The following is a 25,381-nucleotide window of genomic DNA, read 5'->3' on the forward strand; positions in this document are numbered from 1 at the left end:
GGGTTGCCAAATTAAAGACAACTTACCTGTAAAGAAAAATAAAAGAAAGAAAAAATTAGATAGCTGCATTTCAATTGGTTTTATAATAAATAGGGTAAATGACGGCTTCGGCGATAATATCAGAGGGGTAAACACCGTCCTTGAGAGCTCAATTTTTTCATATGCATACATTGTGTTTCAGAGCATCTATTGGCCAACTTTGAGTGCTCTAGGACTTTGTTTACCTCCCTGACGATTTCGATTAGGGTAAGGTTTCCCCTAGATATTAAATCAAAAATTTGTGAATTCATTCTCAGGCTCCCTTAGATCAAAGATCTGTTTCTGAAATCGACCACATTTTTTAAGAAATCGATTCAATTTGAATAGCTTCATGTCACTGGGCTCAGTTCATGTGGTCTTATATAATAAATCTTATTTATTAACTGCAGCAGGAGCTTGTGTTTTGTGTAGGAATAGGAATTTGGGTTCTCTCCGTTTACACTCTTCAGTATGACGCGCTTGACAAAGATGGCAGAGCGCTGTGACTCACGAAGAGCTACTGATTCCGATCAATAGCGGTGCGGCTTCTTCCTCCTTCTATGGATACTCATGTGGACTGCAGCTCGCTGCTTGCAAGCAGCCTTTCGTTGTGTACTGGAGAACACCACCACTCACCACGTGGTGATTGAATGTACTCCGTTTGGTGAGACCGGATTGAATTCAACTTTGAAATCTGTGTTAGGGAAATCGTTTTTCGCAAGCAATCGGTGATAATTTTAATTATCATAGCAACAGTTGCACATTCGTGCAATTTTTAATAGCGGCATTTTGAAAAATGATGAACTCTCCAATTTAACAGATGCGTAGAAATATTTGTGATCAATTGGTGATAAAATTATTGAAATTGGCCCAGGGGCAGCTGAGTTATTAACGTTTAAAATCTTTCATAATTTTGTTACGTGTCCCATGTTCGGTTTTCACAAAGTGTACCCCCATATAGAAATCACAAACGTAGTCCTACGTCAAAATAAAAATATGTATATTAACAATTTACTTAAATAAAAATAAATATCGATTATTTTGTGCATGCTTCATAAAAGTAATTAAATTAAGTTGAGATGTAAACTTATACTAATTGCGACGAAATAACCGTCTTTTGAAGCAAAACTTTTCCAACGTAAATCTAAAATGATCAGGTTTTCAGTTTGACAGTTTTACAATTCGATTTGAAAGTTTTAACTTTTAAAATTAAAAATATGCTAAACTTTTGGCTGACTTTCGTTTTGAAAGTTAAGTACTTTCTACCAAAAAGGACCAATGCAAACTTTTAATTCTACCAGCTTTTTTTTAAATATGATCAATAATACTTTTTGTGTGTAGCAGCAACCGTTTTTTGCTTTCTAAGCAAACGTTCGTAGGATAAATTTAAGCTGCTTTGTAATTATGGAGCTTTATTTCGTAGTTCGATACCAACTTGGCCGGAACTGTGTGAAAAAAACGGTACTAACGGTAAAATGTGGCGTTCATAGTGATTCATGTTGGCAACGTCTTTACATTTGAATGCCATCATTCACCGGTCGTCGATTATAGAAGTTTCTTGCTATGTAAGGGGCTCGGTGGCTTAGTGGCAACCATTTTTGCTTACCAAGCAGAAGATGGCGGGTTTCTCCCAGACCTCTTGGGGAAATGCCGACTTCGGCCTAGGCGCTTAATACAAAGGTGACACACAAGGAAGAAGCGTTAGTTTGTTTACTAAAATGAACTATGCCCATTTTGTTATGGCAAGAAATGCCCTTCGTGTTTATTACCGAAATTCACATCAAAGACTGATTAATTGCGTAGGAAATCAGTTTGGCACGACATTTGTGACCAGCATACACCTTCCGGTCGTATGAAACAGGTCAAAAACTGTAGAAATCCGCCCATATTTTTTTTGTTTTGAATTTCTGTATGGCAAAATAGTGAACTTTTCGTGAACTTTAACGGCAAAGAACTCACCAACACTGGGAGACCGTGAGCTCCTGCCCACCTGTCATTAAACCATCTCGGACTTCGGCACTAACTTTTCCTATTATCGTCAGAAGGGCAAAGCTTGAGCGCTCAAATTTGGCCAATCGTTGTTCTAAAGCATGATTTATCCTCATGCAAAAAAATGTGCGCTCAAGGACTTTACTTATCTGATGATACTAGGTAAACATTGACATTGTTTACAACCACCAAAAGAAATGACTTTTAAACAAAGGTACTAGCTCGAGACGGCTAATACATAGGTGTAACAGTCGGAAGAAGTGTTAGTTTGTTTACATAAATGAACCATGCCCATTTTTTTATGGCATGTTTGCTATACGAAATGCGCCTCGTGTTTATTAGCGAATTTCACATCAAAGATTGATTAATTGAGTAGGAAATCAGTTTGGCACGGCATTTGTGACCAGCATACACCTTCCGGTAGTATGAAACAGGTCAAAAACTGTTCAAATCCGCAGATAAAATTTTTGTTTTGAATTTCTGTATAGCAAAATAGTGAACTTTTCGTGAACATTAACGGCAAAGAACTCACCAACACTGGGAGACTGTGAGTTCCTGCCCACCTGTTCATTTTCCATCGTGGTACTAGCTCATTTTATTCAAATTCGTCGTTAGGGTGACCCTCTGAAAACCAAAGTTCTCACGCAAAATAACGTGAAAGTGTGAGTTATGGGGAGGGATTGACCTGTGAATAAAAAAAAAAACTAGTCTACATCTCCCAAATTGCCACTCCCCATTCAGGCATCACATTTGCCGTTTATCAGTTCTAAGCGCGCGCAGCATTATGCAGGCGGCAATCCATCTCAGTTCATCGCAGCGGGACCAAATCCACATAACCTTCATCACCACGAGCGAACGACGGATGGGATGATGCGAGTAGCGACGCGGTTGTCTAAATTGAAGACAATTGAACCAACTGATTAGACTCAATTGAGAGACCCCCCCGGTTGGACTCTCCTCCGTCGCCATACCCGCCGACGTATTCGTCTTCGTCCTCATAAACAGCAACAACGGATCTCACCAAAGGAGGCGATTTTGCAACCTGAACTTCACACAAAGGAGCAACAGGTTCAAATGAAGCAGACGAAGAAGAAGAAGAAGACAAAACAAAAATCAGAAACAAGTAAAACAACTCGGATGGGATGCAGCTTGGCCCCGGTCCCGGTGGGTCGGTCGTCAGTAGGTCGTAAAACATCTGCGTGCCAGCAGGCAGAAACCTCTGTGCTTTGTATGTAGTATTGTGGAGGTATGCGTAGCTCTTCCGAAATTTCGTTCAGTAGCAACAATAACAACAACAACATCGCTGACAGAACCGGTATTTTCCTATCAAGAAATCCGCAGCAAGCCTTGAAAAAGGGTGAACATATGTTGGCATCGCAGCCATCCGATCCAAGTGAGCTCTTATACATTGTTCCTAGTGGCCGTCGTCGTCGTCGTCGTTGGCGATGATGATGATGATGATGGTGATGGTGAATGTGCAATGATATAGCCCGCAGCATAACTCGCCTGCCTGTGCACAATGAGACTTGACCCTGGAAGAAATGCGAAAAGTGTGTGCAAGTTGAGGGACTGGGAAGAACATACTCTGCCAACTATCTTTAACGAGTTTGATGCATCGGCAATTTATGCAAATTGAGTTATCTTTCAGTTTCGAGAAGAAGTATGCACACCTAGTTCCTGGTTTGGGGCGGATGCAATATGAATATCATGACGTAATTAAGGTTAGAAGTTGTGAAAAGTGATCGACCACAGTAAATGCAAAATCTTAATCTTGCATTCAAATTTGGACAAACCAAGTAGGCCGCGCTGCAAAAGTGACGTGTTTTTGTTTTGCTCCATCGTTTTCTTGTGAATATGTTTAAAATGTGTTTCCAATATTTGGGCTGTGTTCCATTTCGTGAAATTGACTTAAATTTGACAGATGCAAAATTATCAAAGAAACCTGATATTCACCCAGAATTTTTTCTGCCAGACAAGAAATCAGTTTAGACAGACACCTTCTCGATAATCGGGCGATCAACAGAGGGATTTTCCCAAGAGAAGACGGGGGCGAAAATCAACCACTTTTCTGTCAAACGTGTGCGATTTCATGTGCGTAAGATAGAGATAGAGATAAAAATAAAAGAGGAAGAAGCCAATTGTCACCTCTTCTTCTTAGGGGTTTTCAAACACTACAATTTATTTTCGAAGTGTCAAATTTAAGTGAAAATTTAACAAATGGAACACAGCCTTAATTACGTGATGCGGAATCGTGCAAATGATGATTAAAAGCCGAGTTTGGGCGACGCAGATTAGTTGAATTTAACTCACCTCTACCTCTGACTACCAGGGCTTTCAATTAAATTGACATAGAATAGAGCAAGTTCGACATCGACCAGCTGCAGTGTGGACGGAAGCGGAACGGAAACGGAAAGTTTGACAGTTGTCACAAATGACATCAAGATGCCTAACCGAAGTCTATTTGGATCTACCTAGCTTTCAATCCGACAAGTAGGCTTACTCAGATCGGACTTTTCCGCTGCCGCTGGCATTGCGCTTGGGATTTTACGAGAGTGATCAGTTAAGGTCCAAACACAATGTGGGCGGAAGCGGAACAGAAACGGAACGTTTAACAGTTGTCAAAAAATTTAATGGTGAAACAATAAATTTGATTATATTTATTTAATAACAACGATTGGCACGAACCTCGATTGTGGGAGCCTTAAAAGCTTACTGATTTTGATAAAGCAATGATCGTTTGTTTGTTTTTTTGTAATGACATCACATAACGTCCGGATCTCATAAATTTAAGCATCTCAAATTTAAGAAAATTCTCTACCAATCTCGGAATGAATTTCGTAATTAGTTTTTTTTTTATTTTGACTATTTCCTCATCAGTTATATCTCAGACATAGGAACCAAAATTAAAATCTAGGAGTTTAAAGTTTAGAATTTTCTAAAATTGTGGCTTTGAAACATGCTAAAGTGCACACAGAATAAATTTCATACATTTACGACTTAGGAAAATGATCAAGATATATGTCCATGCACAATGCACGTTCAGAACGTTAAATAAAAATAATTATGAAATCCCAAACCCAAGATTTTGCAACTTTAAAAAATAGATATCTCCGCTACAGATTGAAAGTATAAATTCTGCGAATACAAATGTAAATAGAAGTCAACGCAATTAGATCAATTGTCATAATCCTAAGACTAAGATTAAATTGCAAGATCCATCCTAGACAGTCATATGATAAAAATTCTAGTACATGAGTAATTATAATATGTTTAACATAATCAAAAGTTTTATAAAAACTCCACAAAATAAATATGTCTAAAAAAATCGACGAAATTTTATTCAAAAAAAAAATTAGGGATTAAAACAATGTTTTGACAAGCTTTTGATCTCCTGGACTTAAAAATTTGTAATTCAAGATCTTGTGAAACTTACCTAGATTCTGAGACTTACAGCATTTTCCGAGAAGAAAAAATTAAGATTTTTTTTTAAATCTTGACATATGACAAAAAATTATGAAAAATCAGGTTATAACTTAATTTCATCAGGTTACAGTTAAGAGCTTTCTCAGTGTTCTAATTTATTCAATCAAAAAATACACACGAAAAGCACGGTTTTTTTTATGTGCTAAAAATGTTTGGTCATGTACCTTATACAGTGTTGCCAGATCTGAATTATCCACATCCCTAAGGGCCCGAGGAAAACAACCCGCGATACCCGATAAAGATGTCTTAGAGAGCCGAGAACTCGACTATTTGAATTTAATTTATGTGTTTTTAAAACGGATAGATCTGAGGATTTAGTAGTTAGTGTCATCTTGTGTTTTCCCAATTTGTTAGCTCCCCATCGATGTACCGCCATGTCTGTCTTTTTCATCAGTATGTCGCTTAGTTCGAGATTAAGAGCACATTTGCTCTCCAAACCTTGTGTTCTCAATTGTTACCCCTGGTAGTTAGTTTTAAGTAATTTTGTGAATATCGGTTCCGCAAAGCTACGGCAAATGAGCCAGGAAAAATAAACGCATTATAAAAAAAAGCCATTCAAACTATCCTGCAGCTAAATTCCGGACACACATTTTATCGAAAAGAAAGAAATTTATCACTACCAGTCATAAGTGACGACTCGCGTGGAAAAGTATTGCAACACTCATTTGAATATTGCATCACCTGAAAAAGTTTAGCATCACCCAAGAAAAGTTTATATTTTCACTAAAATTTGAACAAATTCACTGTATCACTGTTAAATTATTGTAGTAAACATTCAGAAAGCCAGAATTAGACTATGAAAGTGTTGCAGAAAGTGATGACTCCCGGTAGAAAAGTTAGATATCACTATGGATAGTACTGAATCATAACGAGCTAGAAATCATTTCAAATTTATTGATCCTTAGTAGATAAGTTTGAAATCACTATGAAAAATAGTAAATCATTAAATATATTTTACCCGCCATAAGAATAATATCGCTCCACGGAGAATCAGACCTGAAAAGTTTAGAATCTCGTGAAGTCGTTGCGATTCTATACACAAAAGTTTGGTATGATTTGAATTTGAAGTGAATCAGAACTGAAAAGTTTGAAATCACTTGAATTTGATGTGAATCAGACCTGAAAAGTTTGAAATCACTTGAATTGGATGTGAATCAGACCTGAAAAGTTTGGAATCACTTGAATTGGATGTGAATCAGACCTGTAAAGTTTGAAATCACTTGAATTTGATGTGAATCAGAGCTGAAAAGTTTGGAATCACTTGAATTTGATGTGAATCAGAGCTGAAAAGTTATAAATCATTTGAATTTGATGTGATACCTGAAAAGTTTGGAATCACTTGAATTTGATGTGAATCAGAGCTGAAAAGTTTGAAATCACTTGAATTTGATGTGAATCAGACCTGAAAAGTTTGAAATCACTTGAATTGGATGTGATTCAGACCTGAAAAGTTTGGAATCACTTGAATTTGATGTGAATCAGAGTTGAAAAGTTAGAAATCATTTGAATTTGATGTGATTCAGACCTGAAAAGTTTGGAATCACTTGAATTTGATGTGAATCAGAGCTGAAAAGTTTGAAATCACTTGAATTGGATATGAATCAGACCTGAAAAGTTTGAAATCACTTGAATTTGATGTGAATCAGAGCTGAAAAGTTTGAAATCACTTGAATTGGATGTGAATCAGACCTGAAAAGTTTGGAATCACTTGAATTTGATGTGAATCAGAGCTGAAAAGTTAGAAATCATTTGAATTTGATGTGATTCAGACCTGAAAAGTTTGGAATCATTTGAATTTGATGTGAATCAGAGCTGAAAAGTTTGAAATCACTTGAATTGGATATGAATCAGACCTGAAAAGTTTGAAATCACTTGAATTTGATGTTAATCAGAGTGGAAAGCTTTCAATCGCTTGAAATCTATGTAAATCAAGACAAAAAAGTAAAGTATCACTTGAATTTCGACTGTTTACATTGTAAATTATTTTCTATCGGTGTCTGCACATTTCTCAAATTTTTCTGATAATTCTGAAGTGGTTTTTCCTTGATTTGTTTTCCGTGCTGAGCACCAGCGCTACCAACATCAGGGACGACTTCAAGAGATTCAGGTCTGATTCTCAGTGGAGCGATATTATTCTTATGGCGGGTAATATATATTTAATGGTTTACTATTTTTCATAGTGATTTCAAACTTATCTACTAGATCAATAAATTTGAAATGATTTCTAGCTCGAAATGATACAGTACTATCCATAGTGATATCTAACTTCTCTACCGGGAGCCATCACTTTCTGCAACACTTTCATAGTCTAATTCTGGCTTTCTGAATGTTTACTACAATAATTTAACAGTGATACAGTGAATTTGTTCAAATTTTAGTGAAAATATAAACTTTTCTTGGGTGATGCGAAACTTTTTTGGGGGTGATGCAATATTCAAACGAGTGTTGCAATACTTTTCCATGCGAGTCATCACTTATGACGGGTAGTGTACATATTTGATATGTGTATAAATTTGCATCTCTTCGTTGAAATTTATGCCCGGAATTCAGCTACTGGAGAACTAATTCTTGACAATATAGCTAAATCACCAAGGCACGGGGCTTCCCTATACAGAATGTACAAATATGACTCATCATTCAAGATTCCATCAGATTCAATTAGCTGGAAAACTTTTGATTACTTTCTGAACAACCTACAGTTTTGAAAGAATATTTGAATTGGTTGTAGATCCTCAGAACTTGATCCTCCTAAAGTCTTGGCAAAATATCCTTTACTTATATCCTGGGGGTGCGACACATTCAAATCTCAATTTTAGATAGTCGGAAAACCTCACGCTAGTTCCTAAATAGAGATAATAATAATAACCTCACGCTAGTTAATCATTCTATGAAAAATCTTTATTCATCTCTTGCATCTAAATCTACCTACATCGCTCTCTAACTTTTAGCAGAAAATCATCAGAATCTTCATCAATCTTCTTTCTATCTACTAAACGTGCGAGAGTTTTACAACAGCAAAGCAATTTTATTTCTGTATCTTAATTAGAGTTTTCTACCTCGCTACTAGCTTCGTCTATATGGAGTAATTCTAGGAAGATCTCTGATCATCTTTGCACTTCTGGAAAGACACCTAGCATCTACAAATATTCTTGAACATCGAAGTTCCCAAAACCTCCAAGTTCATATAGCTTTTTTGAAGCAAGATCTCCTTACAACCTACAACGAAGTTCCCTAAACTGAAGCGAGCATCCAAGAACAAAAATTCTTGAATTTGTACGTAATTGCCACAACTATAGGGTGTCCCAGAATGTCTAAGCACGACTTTGGAACACCCCTGCTTGTGTCAGATGACGTTTAAACAGCTGATAATCACGCTGAATCATTGTGTACATTTCGACCAACAGTTTCTTGTACCGCAACAACATTTCAACAGTATGGTAATGAAGCAACTTTCCAGTACAAGCAAACATCTGAACGTAAACCGAACCCTGTTGACCAAAATCTGGACCGGAAAATCGTGCAAGCTTTAGCTTTACCTATCTCAAGAAAAGGGCTTCGGTTTGAGTGTGGGATCTAAAGACGAATTAGAAGCAGAAGAACGTTTAACGTTTAACTATAAGCGAATACTATAGAGAACATGAATACGAAATAAAAATCGAGTTTGCTGTAAGCAGAGTTACGTTATCGTTTTTTTTTTAATCGTTCTTAGACATTCTGAAACAGCCTATATTCCAAGTCCATAAGCCTTGAAATTATATAGATGTTTCCGATCAATAATGAGCTTCCTGAAATAACGAAGCTCCTCTAGCTTATACAAATTTTCCACTTCCACGCAGTTTCTACAATTTTTTTTTTCTGAAGATCTATGAAGTTCCCAGAATGTCTACTAGGTTTCTTCAATTTCTACGATGTTCCCTGAACTTCTTAGATATCCCTGAAGTTACACGATGTTCCCAGAAGCTGTGCTCATGGCCAATTTGTAGAGCCTGAAGACGTCTTATTATGCACTCGATTTTATATCGATACAATATGATTTTTCAAAATTGTTTCTTCTAGTCCAGAACATAATACAAGTAGTCTTTAAGTTGACTTTAGACAAATCGTTGTTTGTTGTCCATTTTTTTTATCCGCTGTTAAATAGTAACATTGAATTTGACAAGCTTGGCAGAATACTGCCGAGTCAAACAACAAAACCCTGAAAATTCTGGGGGAGGTGTTTAGTTAATTCTGGAGCTACGTCAATGCCAATAACTACATTTGCGTTTCGAAAAATTACAGGTTGTTGCACCCGATAATCATCTTAGATATTACATTAATAACAATTTTAGAACTCACTAAATACGTGCCAATCTAGTTCTACCATAGAGGTAACTCTAAGACTAGAAGGTCATAATATGATGCTGATTAGACGAGCATCAACTTCATCGTCAACTCTGCAATTCCAGATGTTCAATTGAACATCGCTACTTGAATCGCTGAGAGTGTCTTCCGAGTCTTCATATTCTGATTCCACCATTTCAGTGAACAATCTTGTCGTGACTGTTTTAAACTCACCAATAATCCGCCGATCGACTGCTTCTTTCTACAACCTAGCATGCGCTGGTTTTCCTTCTTCTCTGGTATCCTATAGTAATAGGACTTTCCTTATAATATGTTATGATGGTTCTTTTTTTTTATGAAAATAAAATGATGTTCTATCCAGAGTCGCGACCTATCACAATCACGATCGTCAAACAGCTGACTGTCAAAGCACTCTCCAAGCTGACGAAAGAAGTAAAAAGCAACTGGTAAATGTCGTCTTCGGTGGTGATCCATCACCGATCTGGTCATTGCCGACACTCATCTGTGCTCGTTTTGAAGCAGTTGCTGCTTTGCTTGCTTATGTGAGTGTGTTGGTGAGTGCACCCATCAGCTTCCGTTTAATTTTGCCAGCTTTGTTTGTAACTCACACAGTCGCATGTGCCGAGACGAACTTGGAACGCGTAGGCATTGTTGTCATTTTCTTCGTTTCGCTTTTTCTCATCATCGTACTGCAGTAGTCTTCACTGTCATCAGCAGCGAGGGTTACGTTTTGCCTGTGAGCGGCGACCATTAGGCCGATGTCATAGTAAGAGCGAAGGGAAGCGGAGAGAAGCGTTGGCGATTAGCAAAGCGAACTGAAGCGGCGAGCAAAGCGATCTATGACATACTGAAAGCGTTTTTGAGCAATTCGCCGTCGCGTGTGAACTTGAAATTGAATTTATTTGCATTGAGACTTGATCGCTTCCTCAAGTGCTATAAATTTTATTATGGATAACGAGCGAGAGTTTGCGGTACATCCAATCAATCAAAATAGAAGACAAGATGGTGGATTATCTTCCGACTATACGATGATCTTCGCAAGAACCATGAAAAGTTTCAAGCTTACGCTAGGATGGATCTAAATACATTTGATTTAATTTTGAATCTTGTGAAGAACAAGTTGGTGAAAGACTGGACGAACTGCAATAAGCAATCGATTCTGCCTTGTGAACGACCGATTGCTACTCTAAGGTACGATATGCTCTGTTATTTTGTAAACAACCAGCAAATTACAGCTCGACTTTCTGTAGGTTCCTTGCAACATGATCATCGTTCACTACCAGGCATGGAAAATCATTTGCATTCATTTCATACATTCATTTGCCTCTAACTTTTTTCATCAACAGCATTCCACAAAATGATGCATAGAGCTTTTGTAGGTTTTGTTATTAGCTACAAGTTTTGCTCATAACCCAAATCTGCATATCTTATGCATCACGAACTAGGGCGGGCAGAACTTGTAACTGTTTTTCAGTGAATGTAAAATACATTCACTGAAAAACAGTAGTAGCTTCTGTTCACTCTGCTTCGTCATACAGAAGAGATACGGATTTGACTAGTTAACATAAGGTGTAGCTAATAACAAAACCTACAAAAGCTCTATACATCATTTGCGGAATGCTGTTGAAGAAAATGTTTCGGTCGGTGGCTAACGAGTATTGGACCAAGTGAAATTTCCCAAACTTCATCGGCGCTATCGACGGAAAGCATATCCGGATTAGATGCCCAGCCGGATCTGGATCAATGTTCTATAACTATAAAGGATACCATTCGACCGTATTACAAGCTGTTGCGGACGCCAATAAACGATGGAAAACTAAACGTGCCCCGGAACTGAAATTGGAAATGCCTTACGTGTTTGTTGGAGACGAAGCATACCCAGTTATTCGAAGCTTGATCCACCTGTACCCACGAGCTTCTGGGATGTTACACTTGAAATTGGTGATGTAATCACTGTGTAATATTGTCTTCCTGCTGATGTTATGGTAGAGCCATCAACAATTGCCAGTCTGGTCATCCTGAAAGTCTGTCACGACGATTTAAGTTTGGTCATGCCATGGTGGTGGTGGAGTTCGTTGATATGAACCGGATGGCTGCGTGGCACTCATTCGAAAATCAGGCAATGATGTTTGATTTCGCAACGGCGTTGATTGTTGAATATTATGCACGACCGGATCTTTCGATGGTCGGTTTTTGTTGTACACATGGTTGTGTAAAAGACTTTGCATCTCATTTCGGAACTCCAGCTTTTCTTCCGGCTGCAGCTTTTGCACATGTGGCAGCAGACTTTAAAAAATGATTCATCCTCATCGTCGTGAGCAGGACTAGATTTGTTTATCTTTTTCTCAAGCAGTCTCAACTTCCAGGCTTCAATATCAATTAGCTGCTGTTGGACACCTTGCTTTCCAGATCTGTGTAGTGGTTTGGGGCTCAGTTGCGGAATTACTTCAGCTACAGAAGCGACCTCGGATGCATCCATACTAACGTTAGTATCATCGGGTATGTTTTCCGAGATAACTTCCTGCAGGTCCGCATCACAATCTTTTTCATGACCGCCACCGCCACCAGATTTGCGTGGTTTCACTTGGTCCTTGAGGAAAAACATCAACTCAAAAAACGGCCAGGTGGTGTACGTTTCGAAGTTCGATGGTCCTGCGTCACCAGTTCTGCCTTCTGGAACCTTCTTCATCTCTATTGCAAAAGTATTCCGAAGGTTTTTCCATTTTTTATTCACAGCGTCCGCTAAAAAGTTTAGAAAAATATTAGGGTTACTTATTACATCAACCACTGTTTACACTTACTTGTTACTTCTCCTCCCAGCTGAGTGGAAACTTGACGCCAAAGCTTATCGACAAGCAATCTGTTGCGATACTGCTTCAGTGACTTGTCCCAAAGCGCTTTTCTCTCGAAAACGAGAGCAATCAGATTTTCAGAATTGATATACGTCTCCATTTTTGCGCAACTGGTTCGATTTTAGGAGTTCTCTTGCGATGACGCGCGTCCAAACACCACATGAACAGTTTCGTCGCTTTGATTATCGCTTCACTTCTCTTCGCTTCTCTTTCACTATGGCAGGTTTGGGTGATTCCTATAGAACGGTCGAAGAGCTAGCATTTTCACTTTTAGCATGTCATCGGCCTTACTGGTGATTGTTGTTTGCCATGGCTCTACCTCTCACTGCGTGGTAAAAACGTTCTGTCAGCGATAGTCGGTTGGCGCGTTGACGAGTGTCGAGTGAGTGTCATGATATTTTGCATCACTGGTTCTATCGCTCTATCATGGCTATATGTTGTCCCAGCGTGCAGATAGTTAATATCGTTGTCTTCTTCAAAACTTCGTCGTCTTTATCTAAAGAAAAGAAAAGAAAATCGCCACTCGATCAAGCCATATTCAAAGGTAGTACTTGTGTTATGTCGCATTCCAAAAGTTGAGAGCCAAATAAAGAAAGCTATTAAACTCTATTGTTTAAAAAATCAAGTAATAGTTAAACTCTTAATTCAAAACCACACAATTATTTAACTTGGGCTAGTAGTTTAAAATCCAACAAACTTTTCGTCCGCTACATCACAACTGGCATTACTAGTGTGCATCTTTCAAAATGTAAAGATACAGACAAGCCCTGGGATCTGGTTGCAGTTAAGCAATCCTCAAGGTGATGCCAATGCCCAGGGTAGGGCATTTTGAGCAGCATTTCAAGAAAGTTTTGAAACAAATTCCCAAAGAATTCTGAGGTGAAATCCGAAGAAATTTTGGGAGATTACTGTTCTAAATTTTAAAGGGCACACCAAGAGATTTCCAAGGAACATTAAAAAGTGAATTGGACAGAAAATATTGAAGATTGCGTGCATAGAAATTCAAGATCAAGGATTAACAAACATTCACAAGATACTGAGTCTACGATTGTGAACAATTTTTTTTTTAATTTGGCTCTAGAAAACTGTTCAAGGTTATGGGGCTAGAAATTTCAGCAATGTGTAACAGTAAGGTATGCGAGATCTTTAACTTTGAAAAATCCTCTACGAACGTCCATTCAATATACTCAGAAATGTGGAAATTTTCTAGATTCTGTGACATGAAAAGTTTTCAAAATTCTAAAAATAATTTAAAGAAATCAAAATGCCAGATTCTGGGTCATTGCCCCTATTGTAGATCTTCGACTTAATTATTGGTATCCTGAACTTTGGAAAATAACAAAAAACGATCAGGCTTGAAGAAGTATTCAAGATTCTAAAGCTGGGTTTAGACAGGGCAAGTCAATTGATCAAGTCAGTTGAATTCAACTGACTTGAACGCGAATTGAACGTGTAAACCATGCCATTCAACTGACTTGATCAACTCACTTGAATTGAAAAAAGTTGAACCAGGCTCAACTTTTCAAGCCAATTGAATTCAACTGAGTTGATCATTTGACTTGCCTAGTCTAAACCCAGCTTAAGAGAAATATTACAGGTTGCCCATTTTATTAAATGTTTCACAAGCGTCTATTCTAAATCATTACCCATCAAAATTGGACCTTAGTTCTTCATATTATGTGTATGAACTCATCTGTTTTCTTTATTCAAGAATTGAATGTTAGTGATTTTCTAGTGGTGGAAATTAACATAAAATCATAAGGTAGTAGAATTAAATGGAAATTACTAATTCTTCTCGCTCTCTTTATACAATCATACAAATCTGATGTAATTAATATATTCGGTAATGTTATTGCACTAAATCCTACTATTTAAAGATTAAAAACAGGTTACATCATTATTTTTAAAAATCGAAACAACCACTCTAAGCCATTCGTACTATTGCCCCACTCGAAGCCAATAATGAAAAGGGTCTCCCATAAATTACTTCTTCTTCTTCTTCGCATTTCAAGCTTATTGCATATCGCATATTAGCTTATTGAGTGCTCTCAACTTAGTGTTCTAGATGCACTTCCACAGTTATTAATTGAGAGCTTTCGATGCCTGTACCATTTTTGCATTGATATGATTGGACTAATCATACTTCTATGCCCAGGGAAGTTGAGAAATTTTCCAACCCTAGACCGAACCGGGAATCGAACCCAGCCACCTCCAGCATGATCTTGCTTTGTAGCTGCGGGTTTACCGACTGAGCTAAGGGAGGCCCCAGGAGCTCCCATAAATTACGTCTTTCCTATATCGTCTGCTGATACATACCATAAAATACCTATCATATAGATCAATCATAATACAGCAATACTTAGGTTATAAGCTTCGTCCATGATATTATCATACCTCTTCCAAAAAATTTTAATTTTATATCAATAGGCAAAAATCCAAAAAATTACTCACTTCTGCTGATAACCTATGGGTGGATTATTCAAACTCATTGTTGGGAAAATATCAAAACAAATTAAATCTCACCAATGCCCAAGATCACGCTTGATTTTCGTTGACAGAAATCAACAAGCATACAGCTGCGGTTGATTTTGCAAACTGCGATATCGCAGCTCGGAATATCAAGCTAACGAAACTCACCAGCTGAAAATCTCAACAAACTGTGGTGAGATTGATAGCGAATTCGTTTATTATCGGGGTTGCAACCAGTTCCAACCCAGTGCGAAACCGAACTTTTTGTCAGTGCGAACCTCAACCTGAGCTGGGTTTTAAAAACAAACGAGCAAACTGACGTTTGTCAGAAAATAAGCAGACCCAATCTTGATACCCGATCCAGGTATCTGAACTGAATAATAAACGAATTCGCTATGAGTTTAATGATTTTTGCTTTAAACCCGAACGCAACTGAAACTTCGATAACGGCTAGCAGCAGTCACTTCGTGTCTGCCATCGGTGACTTGATCATTTGACTTGCCTAATCTAAACCCAGCTTAAGAAAACGATGTGCAACAGAATGATTTTTGTGTCTAGGCAACTCTCCACTTAAGGGGGTATTCCCGATCTTTTTTTTTTCAAAAAATCAAATTTTTTTTTTCACGTTTTTTTGTACTTTAGACTATATACTTTCATCCCCCCAAGCCGTTTTCCGATCAGCGAATTCGGTGTCCAGGCATAGCTGACTAATGGTAAGAACCCCCAAATGGTTTTAACTAAAGTCAAAACTTTAAACGCGTTTTTCTCGAAACCACATTTTTTTTTTATCGGGCGAAGATTTTTCTCAGAAACTATAAGAGATATTGACTTGAATCTTTGCGCATTTTGTTCCTTATTAAATTCTTTGGAGCTTCTCCCACTTTCAGCCAAAAATATTAACATTTAACATTGTTTGAAGCACCTTAAAGCTGCAAAAAAGCGGGCTAAAAATCGCCTGTTTTTTCATATGGCCGCCATTTTGTTAATTTGCAAGATTTTTTGCTGCCAACGGGAGAAGCTCCAGAGAATCTTATGCAGATTATAATTTCATCACGAAATCTGTTTCAGATGAAGCCGTTCCAGAGAAAAGTCTTCGCCCGTCCAGGCGTTTGCGGCGAACAGGGGTCTGTTTGCCACCATTTTGTGACGTCAATAATGTCTTTTTTATGTCGAAAAAAATTTATTTGTAAACTTTAATGTTCAATAAACAAGAATCCCAAAGAGTTAGGCGCATTACTATTCATTTTCCTTGAAAAAAAATTAATTGAAAAACAGGCCGAAAAAAGGCAAAAGATTGGGAATACCCCCTTAATTTTTGCACGTTGTGAATAGTCTCGCAATATCAAAGGAGCTTGTAAAATAAATATCAAGCATGATATTTTGTTCCAATATCACGCGTGATATTGAGAGCGTATGAGAGCGGAAAAATATAATTTGATTGATGGTTTTTCCAACACTGTTATTTTTTTAGACAGCTTGTATTGAGTAGATGCTTCAATCCTACTCACAATAATTGGTCCATCATTTTGTTTACCTGCCTTTCGAACCAGTGTTGTCACACCAAAGTTGTCTCAGAATATTTCTGAAGTACTTTAAACAAATCTGAAGCGAAATTTGGACGCATCGTCCAACACAAGAAACCATTGGAGTAATTTGGATGTGGTCAATGATAAATTAGTCGATTCCTTTGTTGCAGTTCATCATCAATAGATGACGAACGTTTCACCGCACTCAACGGTTCATCTTTCCGATAGCCCAAACTGATTACTTGACGAAGATTCTCGTTCTCCGGATGTGGTTAGTCTTTTCTATGTACACAAAAAAAACATTGAAATCTTCGAATAGTAGTTTCGAATGTCAGCCTATCTGAAATAGAAATTGTACCCACTACTTAATCAGACAATTCTACCTGCCTTCAAGCATAGATAAATGGACCTGGCCAATCTGCATTTTGGCAAATAAATAACCACTAAGAGCGATTGTGAACTGCTCGTCGGTTGTCGCTCTCGGCTAAGGGCATTCCGCTGGATTAACGTTCCACATAATTATTTCCTGGAAGGGAGCAGTTACGCCGCCAAGTACCAGCATACATATTTCCCGCATCTTCTTGTTATCAAACCTTTACGTCTGGACTCTCCCTCTCTCTCCAGCAAGCAAGCAAACAGAATTACAACATCATGTGACCGTGGTCTATTGACAGTGATTAACACGACTGCGGATAACAAGTCATTCACAAAATCGCCATCAATATGTGATGCTCTTGGCAGGCCAGTAAGAGTAGTGAAGCACCGAGCAACAACATCACATTATAGGAGGCTGTGCCGACGAACTAATGGTGGAATATGACTCTGAATAATCACTCCGCCAACCATCCAAAGCAAGCTACTACCCGACTATCCCTATCGCCCCTGCTGGTGATACGTGAGGTATGTGAGCGATGACAGGCAGCCAGAGTTGTATACGGAGTAATAATTTATACGACGATTTTTAATGACCCTGTGGAGCGTTTATTACATTGACCTTTAGCCAAATGCGGTTGCTTCGATTAATAGGAATGATCGGCCACTTCCTCCTCTTGGGGCATATGAATATGAGATCTAATATGTACTAACCCAGACGAGTATCCGGCGGTGGGATCAAATGTCCAATCAGATTGTAATCAGATGCTCCCGCTCCGACTTCCGCTTTCTCTTTTGCGTTTCAATCAATGATCAATGATTGAATCAAAACATTCACCGACACACTCTGGATGGAATTCTTCTCGATTCACAATCACTATAAACCACTGACGGGCTAACTTTGAATTCTCTTCTTCTCACTCGAAGGAAAGTTTCGAATTCCACGCTGCTTACTTTTGGAACGGGCCTCCTCTTCGCTGCTTCTTTTCCCTAAACGATCCGGGAAAAAAAGAGGAAGATTGGGTTCACAACACGGCAGAGCGGAACCAGCGGGGTTTATAGCAATTTCATTTGTTTAATATTTCTTCATCGGCACCGTAGTCACCGTGGTCGTTGTCGTCATGTGCTCCACCGATCGGCACTCACACAACAGATGGCAGCACCAGCACCAGTATCGAAAAACACAAAACAACTCCGTTGAACTTCTGCAGAACTCGAAGACCTGCGCTGAACTCGCGAAGAAGCAAAGTGCAAAACACACAATGTGATCAGCGGGGACGACTTGCAGCCCAGCACAGAAATATACGCACACACCTTTGCCTGGCTTTGCACAGCGAGATAAGTATGATTCACACACCGTGCGATGATCGGGGAGCCTCTCTGGCCTGCAGCACACGAAGACTCTATTAATATTCTCGAAGAGGCTAAGCAGGAGGTTTGATTAAACAGAAAAATACGCGAATCACTACTTGAGGAGTTGCGCACTTCTGCCCAGCCAAGTAACGCACCTATACACGCTCATCATCCATCACGCACTTCAGCTTCCATTCACTCCGTAGTAGATTCTTCTGCTCTACGAGGGGCTTAAGTTTCACGAGCGCGCGCGCGCGGCCAGAATTGTAATTAACGGTACTATCGAAACGGAACAACCTAAGAAGGCCACGCGAAGATCTTGCGGTGACCTTAGCGCGGCGTTACCACGGTGTTGTAACGTTACGCGTGCAGTACGCAATTTGCCTGTCCAGCTTGCACTACTCAACTCACTGACTGATTCTGGGTGGTGATAATTTATGGTGGAATGTTCAACGCCGTTCAACATCTATCGACCAACCGACGACAATACTCTCCGGGCAACGAACACAGACTGACGGACCTTCTGGGTTGGTGGGCTAACTGATCTTCCTGCTCTATGAACGAATGACCGAGCGGCGAACGAACGAACGAACGGGGTTAGGTTAGATGATAGAACGGACGCGAGAAATATGCTCTCGGATTTCTACCACTACACTCAAAGTTATGTTGCTCCGCGGATGCTCTCCCATGCTCTCTCCGCGGGGAGAGAGTCACTCATTTTTGGAGCGATCTTCTCTTCGCGGTTGACTGGAGGAGAATTTCTCACGGTTAGTGATTTTAGAGGGTGGTATGCATCGTCTTGAAAATGCTTTGCGACCCAACTGTTGAAACGTTATTCTTTTTACCTATCTGCAGCAATATGTTACCCAGCTGTTCTCTTTGTTATCTTGCAAATGTGAATTTTTAATTCACCAGAGGAGTCTAAGGATTTTCGTTGCAGGGTGTCAAATCTCTTTTTAAATATGTGGTTTTGATTCAATTGAAACATTCTCCATGCAGGGTGGCTCAAAATAACACATTATCTGGAGAATGATGTTAGTTGCTTATAAACTCAGTGTTTAGCTCAGACTCGTTTAAGAGTCCAAGTAATTCAAAGTACATTTTTTTTATGGAAAAGTATAGATGAATCCTAAGTTAGTTTTGAAGAGACTACTAAGGGGACTTTGAGTAGAATTACATGGAGCTCAAGAGCAAATCAGAAGGAATTTCATGAAGAAAGAAAATTGCCCTACGACTGAAAATTTCTCAAATGTTGATCAGTCAATTGATCAAAGAGAAATTCCGAGTAGAGCTGCTAGGAAATATGAACGATAGTTCCAAAGAGATGCCTCCCTTAGCTCAGTCGATAAAGGCGCAGCTACAAAGCAAGACCATGCTGGAGGTGGCTGGGTTCAATTCCCGGTTCGGTCTAGGAATTTTTCGGATTGGAAAATTTCTCGACTTCCCTGGGCATAGAAGTATGATTGTACTTGCCACACAATTATACCAATGCAAAAATGGTACAGGAATCGAAAGCTCTCAATTAATAACTGTGGAAGTGCATCTAGAACACTAAGTTGAGAGCACGCAATAAGCTAATATGCGATATGCAATAAGCTTGAAAATGCGAAGAAGAAGAAGAAGAAGTAGTTCCAGAGTTCTAGTTTTTAAAATAAATCAAAAAATTCTACGCAGAATTTCAAGCTAGTTTGAATATATATTCTGATGAAATCTGCACGGAAACTCAATGGAGAGAATTAAGATGATTCCAAGAAAATTCCAAGAGATTCTCTCAAGGACATTTTAGAAGAATTTAAAGGAAATTTAGAGCTAATTCACATGGAATTCTGTGATGAAATCCAAGGAAATGTTTTTTGACGTAGGACTACGTCTGTGATTTCTATATGGGGGTAAACTTTGTAAAAAAAAAACGAAAATGAAACATGTAACAAAATTGTGAAAGATTTTGAACGTCAATATCTCAGCTGCTCCTTAACCAATTTCAATAATTTTATCACCAATCGATCAGATATATTTCTACGCATCTTTTAAATCTACGACTTAATCATTTTTCAAAATGTCACTATTGAAAATTGCACGAATATGCAACTGTTGCTATGATAGTTAAAATTATCACCGATTGCCTGCGAAAATTGATTTCCCTAACACGGATTTCAAAGTTGAATTCCAACCGGTCTCACCAAACGGTGTTTATTCAATCAGTGGTGGTGTTCTCCAGTACACAACGAAAGGCTGTCTGTAAGCAGCGAGCTGCAGCCTTCTATGGATCATCCATATAAGGAGGAAGAAGCCGCACCGCTATTGATCGGAATCAGTAGCTCTTCGTGAGTCGCTGTGGGCCATCTTTGTCAAGCGCGTCATACTAAAGAATATAAACAGAGAGAACCCCGCTCAAATTCTTATTCCTACACAAAACACAAGCTCCTGATGTAGTTAAAAAATAAGATTTGTTATATAAGACCACGTAGTCCTACGTAACCATTGCGTACAACCCCATAGGGCTGTCCCTTGTATTTTTTTTTATTATCAATGGCATACCAGGAGATTTCCGATAAATATTCTAAGCGAATCGTTAAGAATATTATGGAAGACTAAAAGAAAGTTTATTTGCGATTATTATAAAGAACTTTAAGATACATTTTGAGTAAATTTCGAGAGCTTATCAGAGGTAATTGCTTAGGTGTTCTGCACTGAATTCGAAGGAATTTCTAAGGAATACCGGACAAAATTACAAGATTATTGAGGGTAATCCTGAAAGTAAAAGAAATTCTAAAGACATGAATTTAAACATAGAAAAGAAAGTCCTTGTTCCGTACATAGAAATACAAGATCCAGGATTAACACAAAATCTCAAGATTCAGAGACTTTGACTGAGACAAATTTCAAGATCCAGGTCTTGGAAAACTGTTCAAGATTATGGGGCTAGAAATTTCAGAAAACTGTTACAATTAGAAATGGGTGATCTCAAGCTTGGAAATATTTGGACCTTTATTCCCAGAAATGAAGTTATTTTTCAGATTCTGTTCCGTGAAAAGTTTAGTTTCCAACGTTCTAAAATTAACAAAAAACATTCAACATGTCAGAATCTGGGAATGGCTTATTTTTTTTTAAATCGCAGTGTTAAATTTTGGCATCAGTGAAAAATATGGGCTTGAAGAAATATTTAAGATACCGGTCTTAGAACAATTATTACCAGAATTCAATGAAGACACGCAAAAATAAAATTTTAAGGATACAATCAAATTTCCGGATATTCGCCGGTTTTGACGTAGGGCGAAATCTGTGTTTTCTATATGGGAGTACACTTTGCAAGTACGAAAAATGAACATGTAACAAAAAGTGGTTAGGTTTTAAACGATTATAACTCGGCTATTTCATGATACATTTTCAATGCGTTTAAATCTATCGATCGGAATTTTCTCTACTATCGATACCTATATGCAAAACTATTGGTTTTAAGTAATATACTTTTCAAAAATTGGTGAACGTCAAGCATCGTCTAAAACATCGTTTAAATCAAAGGAGACCAGTTCCACACCAAAGACTCGACTTTCTCCGATTTGCATGCAACTTTACATAATTATGTGTTACGGGCAATAAAAAAATCGGCCATTTTAGATCTTGTATTTTTTTTTCAAAATGGCTTATTTAACATTTTCCATCAATTGTAGCACTAACACGTCATTTCTGATCGAAATGACGTCTGGAACAACGTCGTTTAGAGAAGTAAAGTAATTATGGGAAAAATATACACGGTAATTTTTGATTTAGTAATGTCCAGTAAATTTTTTAAAAAGTGTTAAAAACTTAAATATATTCAATATTTATTATTAATTTACTTGCTACTTCCTCCAAAAATCATGAAATTTCTTAACACAGCTCTACCGTCCTGTTGTTGCAGATCCACCTCCCAAAATTTTAGTATGGGTTTTATAGACATTCATAGTCATTCAAAAACTAATCAAATTTCAAAAGACACCAGTTGTTGAAGTTCAACCTGCCCAAATATTCAAAGGTAATCAAAAGACACTTGGAACGTCCTCCAGCTAATTGAAAATTGTCCAAAAAATCAGCAAGTTTCTATCGACACCCTAAACACCCTGCTGTTGCAGGTCAACCTCTAACAGATTTGGAAGGAGGTCTGTAGTCATCCTTAACGTTCTCCTGCTACTTCAAAGTAATCCAAAAGGAAGGAGGAATTTCTAGAAACTTCAAGCACTTTTTTTTTGCAGATCAAGCTCTCAAAATGTTTGGTTAATATAAGTTCTATAATCATACTTTACGCCCTCCTGCTACTTCACAATCATCCAAAAAATCAGCAAATTTTTAAAGACCGCTCAAACGCCCTGCTGTTGCAGATCAAACTACCCTATTTTTTAGGGTTATGTGTAGTCATCCTTAAAGTTATCAAAAATACCATTATATTTCTTATGACTGTTGCAGTTCAAACTATCATAATTTTAGGAACAGATCTGTAGTCATCCTTCACGCTATCCTACTACTTCAAAGACAAGCTTGGTGCAGTTCAACATTCCCAAATATTCAAAGGTGATCAATAGTCACTTAGAACGTTCTCCTGCTGCTTGAAAATAATCGAACAAATCAGCAAATTTGTATAGACACCGTAAACACCCTGCTGTTGCAGATCAACTTTCAACAAATTTGGGAGAAGATCTGAAGTCACCCTTAGCGTTCTTCTGCCATCCAAAAAATCATGAAATTTCTAAAGAAACATTAAACGCCTCGGTGTTGCAGTTCAATCTTCCAAACATTTCCAGGGTGGCCACTAAATTTTCATTTAGGAATTATTGAATTTTCCCTGGATTTCGTGGTTCAAACCTGATAAATTTTTCGGTTATTAAAAGTTAACAATTTTTAATACGAGCATCTTAAAACACCACCACAAAATTTGATTTTACGAATGCTCATGGAAAAATTGTAGCAGTTTAGATAGACAAATCTATTCCTTAGATTTTGTAATAATTTTGATTTCCATTGTTTTGAGAAGTATATCAGATGTGAACATTCATCAAAAATATTCACTTAATAACTCTGACAAGTTTGGTCGATTATCTGTTTGTGTATACAATCCATCTCCCCCAGACCGGGATGATCTTACAAGTTCACTCAATTATCGTTCTTGAAATTCATCGTCTTTCAAACACTACCGCCATCTATTGAGTACAGTGTCACGTGCAGTACGATCCAAAGATGGCGGTAGTGTGTAAACGTCAAATGCGTGTTCGATGAAAAACATGCAAGAGTTAGGTCTGTTTGTCTGTGTGTCTTCAGAATTACCTTAGTAGTCTTCTCTCAATTATATTGAAATTATCCTCAAAATCGCCTTGAAAACACACTCCCTTGGAATTCTTCCAGAAATTTCTTAAAGTTTCCTTCAGCATTTAGTCAGAACTCTTCTCTGAATTCCTTTGAAACTCTCCTCAGAATTTGATTACCATAGAATTTATCTCAGTATTCCCATGACGATCTTTTCAGAATTTCCGTGTAATTCACCTCAAGTTAGTAAGTTATTTTAGCCACCTCAAGTTAGTAAGTTATCAAAGAGGATTTCAACCTTCGACCTGCTTCAACTCTGGAGAATTCCCATAAATGATTCCTCTGAATCGAAGATTTTAAAACATACTTGGAATTTCGCCTAGAACTTTCAAGGAACTCTCCTCATATTTTCCCTCCAAGTTCTCTAGGAATCTTGCTTAGAATTATTTTGAAATTTTCACTAGAATTTGTAAGGAAATCTCCTCAGAATTTCAATTCCCTGGAAAATTTATTCATACAGATCCTGAGTCCTGAAACTTTAATCAAGGCCCATCCCAACCTTGATATTTGTTTTCAAATCTTGACACTTGAAAATCTGTAATCAGGAATCATATAAACCAATATCTTGAAGATTCTTGGAAATTTCTTCAAAATTGATTTCTATACAAATAATTTTCTGTTTTCCCAATATCTTGAACGTTTTTGTTGGCTCGTAATCCTTAGATCTGTTTGGTGTGATTTTCTCTCTCACTTTTCACAATTGGGCTTAGTTACTAATCCGATTAACACAGGATAAAAAAAATGTTACTGAGTTACTGATGGCCACCCTACATTTTAAAAGAGATCAATCCGAGTCACTTAGAACGTCCTCCTGCAACTTGAAAATCATACAAAAACAATTCCCATAATTTTGGGAGGAGATCTGTAGTAATCTTGTACGACCAATGTTCATCAAACTTTTCTCTAAAGTAAGAAAATGGTATCCTTTATCACCCAGAAATTCCTTCTGATTTTTTTCCGGATGCCCCTTCTGGCTTCTTTTGAAGGGTTCTTCATACCCAGAAGTAAAAGAACAGATACTAGAAGTAGTGGTTCTGACGTTCCTGACTACCCATGCAAACCCCACCCTAACACGGAAATGGTCACCCTAATGGCGAAATAAAAAAAAAGTTGGAGGGTGTTACGATGTAGTTAATTTTACATGTATTTTGTTACCGGAACCTAACCGGAGTCTGTCATCAATAGCATTTAAGCAAATAAATGCAGCAACCCTCGCTGAGCCAACCGACAATTCAAAACGCGCATCGAAACTGTCATACAGAAGTACCGCTCAACGAAGGAAAAGGCCTCTTCGCAAGCGACGATGCAAAGCAGCCCGGCGAACAACGACACGCACACAGCGATACCACCCGATAACAGTTCCAGCAGCAGCTCGCACGATTCCGGTGTCATTCGCCATTGCAGTTTTCGGAAAGTTTGGTCGGCGTCACCGACCGTAGTTAAATGTGTGAAATGAGGTGTTAAATTTCCCCGTAACGCGGTGGTGGACAGTGAAAAAGCCTCTAGAGTCCCGGTGTACCGGTGGAGTTTGTGCCACGAAAGAGATTGCCTTCGCAATAAGCGGCAACTCGATGGTCGACTGCTACGCTAGACGTCCGTGGGGGAGCCAACACTGGACGAAGAAGTTGTTTTTCCATTGCG

The 25,381-nt window shown here is 38.2% G+C and overlaps 2 protein-coding genes and 1 pseudogene across 3 annotated transcripts in view; 1 reads left to right on the forward strand and 2 right to left on the reverse strand.

Moving 5' to 3' along the window:
* Window positions 1-25,381, forward strand: part of orion — a 460,865-nt gene that overhangs the window by 211,181 nt on the left and 224,303 nt on the right. The window lies entirely within an intron of this gene.
* The window catches only part of LOC135700793 (uncharacterized), a 182,743-nt gene that overhangs the window by 50,857 nt on the left and 106,505 nt on the right, over window positions 1-25,381 (reverse strand). The gene's annotated exons all lie outside the window — the stretch shown is intronic.
* On the reverse strand, window positions 11,435-12,953 carry LOC135700779 (uncharacterized; annotated as a pseudogene).

This window comes from Ochlerotatus camptorhynchus, unplaced genomic scaffold, assembly GCF_037179485.1.
Source record: "Ochlerotatus camptorhynchus isolate MF236.1 unplaced genomic scaffold, CSIRO-AGI_Acam_v1.1 ptg000142l, whole genome shotgun sequence".
Classification (NCBI taxonomy): domain Eukaryota; kingdom Metazoa; phylum Arthropoda; class Insecta; order Diptera; family Culicidae; genus Ochlerotatus; species Ochlerotatus camptorhynchus.